We start from the raw sequence: 4096 nt of genomic DNA, 5'->3' as shown, positions 1-4096 counted from the left end.
ATGTTATCAGGAGGGACCAGTCCCTGGAGAAGGACATCATGCTTGGTAAAGCAGAGGGTCAGCGAAAAAGAGGAAGACCCTCAACAAGATGGATTTACACAGTGGCTGCAGCAATGGGTTCAAACAAGCAATGATTTTGAGGCTAGCGCAGGACTGGGCATTGTTTCATTCTTTTGTACATAGCGCTATGAGTCAGAACCAATTTGATGACACCTAACAATAACAACAACAGACTCTGTATGTTAGGTCCCCAGGTGGTGCAAATGGTTTTCACTTGGCTACCAACCAAAAGGTAGACAGTTTGAACCCACCCAGTAGTGCTAGGGAAGAAAGGCCTGGCAATCTACTGCCATAAAGATTATAGCCAAGAAAACCTATGGAGCTCAGTTCTGCTGTGTAACACATGGAGTCACCATGAGTCAGAATCGACTCAATGGCAACGGGTTTGGTACTGGTTTTAAAACTATATGATAGCACTTAGCATGCATTTAATATTCATACACTGAAGGAGAGTTATTTTTAATCTCCATCTGAGGTGTATGTTAGATCCACGATTGAAATCTATATGCTTCTGATTCTAAAACTCACTTTTTAGTGCAAATGCGATCTTCAGCAACTTTACAGTCGTTCACTGGTTATTAATTCTCTTTTCCTCCTCATTCACCCCTAGGATATAGCAACCCCTAGCAGTTATGTTCCTCACAATGGCAGTGATTCTTACTGTTTGGGTGGGTTTGGGACGTCCAGATGGTTCTGATATGTCAGGTCATCCTTTTCTCCTCTAATTCCTTCTCTCCTTTTCCTGCCCCTCGTTGAGAATCACTGGCCTAGTTGAAGAAATAATCCCTACACATAAGACAATGTAAGTACTAAAAGGCGGTCAGTATACCTTTAAAGACTAAATTGTGGTAAAGATTCACATGTCGATGGGAATAGGCCAAATAGTAAGAAAAGGCTTTGTAGAGGGATTTTTGTTTGTTTGTTTCCATGTGGCCTTTGACCGTGTAGAATGAGAAGCAGTTGACTTTACCTACTACTACACTAATGTAGTTACTGTGGTTGAACACTAAATTTGGCTCTGAGTTTCCCTTGAACTAGGGAAAAAACAAAAACAGTAGATTACAAAATTCTTATCATCTGATAAAATGGCAATTTTTCAAAGGAGGCATACTTTTTCCTGTTATGTGTTTTTTATTCTGAAAGTAATTAATTATGAACTTTGAAGGAAAAAATCATCACAACCATTAAGTTCATTACCATTTTGATACTCTTCCTTGGTTTTAGTCTTCGTGTTTCAGATGTCCTTAGGAATAACCATCCTGAGGCTATAAACGGGTCACATTAGCATTAACACCTCCACGTAACTGGCTCTGTATTCCCCACCTACGCTTATGCCTCATAGGGGCATTTCTCCAACCCCCTCCTTGGATATTTCTGGGTATCCCTATGCCTCAGACTAATCATGTCCACACCTGAATGTGTTGCTGCTTTCTGGCCAGCCTCACCAGTGCTGTCAAGTGCCCTGCTGCTGGTCCTGGGAGACTCCTGCTGTGCCCAGGATGCCATCTCGCAGTGTGTCCCAAAGATACTAGCCTTCAAGATGCTAGTCATCCTGCCTTCCTGTCGATTTCACTGACGAGTGGAAATGAAGAGTATGCTGTCCCAGCTTCACAATGTACTGTCATCTAGACCCTAGAGCCCTCATAAAAATTTTGTTTTCGTTTCTCTTCACTTCCCCTCTTCTTTTTCCTTTCTTCTTTTCCCCCTACTTTCCCTTTCTTCTCTCAACTTCCTTCCCTTAGCTGTTGTGACTGTATGTCAAGTAATGCGCAAACAAAGACAGACTCTGCCCTAAGGGACTTGTAGACTGCAAAGACTAGCATTAATCAAATAATTACACAGATTAATTTACAGTTGTGGTAAGTGCAACGAAGGAAAGGTACATGGCACTATAAAAGCATGTCATAGAGGAATTTAGTTTTTGCCTAGAAATTCCCTTATATAGGGAGCTTGAAAATCAGTTCAAAATCAGTCATGTTAATCACTGTGTTTCCTTCTTGTCCTTTGTGTCCCCAGTCTTCAGGAAACTGTGTGCCTATCTTTTGACTCCTTTGTTCCAAAACACAAAGTATTAAAAAATACTCATGCAAGTCAACTGACGCAAATAGATATCTGCCTGTCTGCAAACTTCACAATTGTGTCAGACAAGCTAGGCGAGTTAAAGTTTCATATGACTTGTCTAGCACCACCACAATACACTTTGCATACACAGTGCTATCATCATTTTGCTACAGAACACTTTCACAATACATTTATCAATATTCTTGCTTTTTTATGATTGCACATAACCGCTCATCTGGATCATGTGGCACATTTTACACAAACATTCCTCTGTTCTTGCATATTTAGGTTACTTCCAATTTTTTCCAGTTATATATAATTTTGAAGGGGATATCTTGGTGCTGATAGCCTTTTCCACACATAGGACTACTCCCATAGGATAGATTCCCAGAAGTGGAATTGTTAGAGAATTTGCTCTTAATAAAATGTATGGCCAGGCTGTTTTCAAATCAGAGGACACTGAGATTAAACTCTACAGGGAATTTGTTGTGTGGGTTTTAAGATAATGGACATTAAGAAACATTTTGGAGCTCTTCAGTGGGAATTTCATAACAAGTACAAAAGCTTTCATATGGCTACTCCTTCCATTAACTCTTAAAGCTGAGGGTCCAAAATTGAAGAGGATTGAGAACAGACAGTTCTATAGAGTTATAAGCAAACAAAGACGAAAAGCACTTTTCCTGTTCTAACTTGGTAGTATTTGTATTTAGTATCTCTACAGGGAATGGCAAGAATATCCTTTTATAATGTTTCACACCCAGGCTTTGGACAGTAGCTGGATACATTTTCTGGCAAGATTCTGTTGCTGTTACTATTCTAATGCTGGCCAAAGAAGGATCCAGATGCTTTGGGTACCACATGAATAGGTGGCAAGATTGACATTGTATTGTGAATATTTTTTCTTGAATGGAGGGCCAGGTGGGCCCTGGAGTACCAGCAGGCAGGAAGGTTTTTTGTCCCAATATTACAGTTTTGAAACTACACAAGTGACAATCAAAACCCCAGAATTCCACATGGTAGTGTTTATTTCCATTTGGATTGCATAAGAACTGCATCACAATCTTAAAAGAATTTTATCATTTTTTTGGTGTAACATCTGATTTTGAGTAGCCCTGACTTTTTCATGTCTTCACTGCAAAATGTACCTCTGGGTAACCTCAAATTCATTGTTGACTAGACCTGTTTAATATTAACTATTTGAGTTCTGAAGAATATCTGCTGAAAACATTTTTATTTTGTCGGTTTTAATAATAAGTTTCTGAAACCATGACATCTACATAGAGCAATTTCATATTTTCAATACATGGTATTGAGTTATTTAAACAAGTGAAAGATTTAAAGGAAGTAGGGCTAAGACAGAACCTGTAATAATATAACGTAGGCTGATCACTGATCTTTCAACAACTATTCTTACTCATCTTCTCAGTTTTATAGAAATGCAGGCTTTATAGAGACACATTTTTACATAGATCTATTTTAAGGTCATACACTTTGGACCATTGCTGATTTCTGTCCAGAAGTGGAAAATATGTGAATAATTGTTTCTAAAATTCATACCCTGTTCAGGGCTGGGTTTTTCCCCCCTTGCAAAGTAAGAGACTATAGTAGTGATGGAGCCCTAATGGCTCAGTGGTTAAGCGTTCAGCTGCTGTCTTAGTTACCTAGTTCAGCTATAACAGAAATACCACAAGCAGATGGCTTTAACAAAGAGAAATTTAGTCTCTCACAGTCTAGTAGGCTAGAAGTCTGAATTGAGCGTGCCAGCTCCAGGTGAAGTCTATTGACTCTGGAGGAAGGTCATTGTCATCAGTCTCCACCTGGTCGAAGAGCTTCTCAGTGTGGGGACCCCGGGTCCAAAGGACGTGCTGTGCTCGTGGTGCTTCTTGGTGGTATGAAGTCCCCATGTCTCTGCTCACTTCTCTCTTTTATGTCTCAAAAGAGATTGACGTAAAACGCAACCTAATCTTGTAGATTG

Source organism: Trichechus manatus, unplaced genomic scaffold (assembly GCF_000243295.1).
Source record: "Trichechus manatus latirostris isolate Lorelei unplaced genomic scaffold, TriManLat1.0 scaffold00001, whole genome shotgun sequence".
Classification (NCBI taxonomy): Eukaryota; Metazoa; Chordata; class Mammalia; order Sirenia; family Trichechidae; genus Trichechus; species Trichechus manatus.
Note: the sequence above shows the minus strand (reverse complement) of the source record.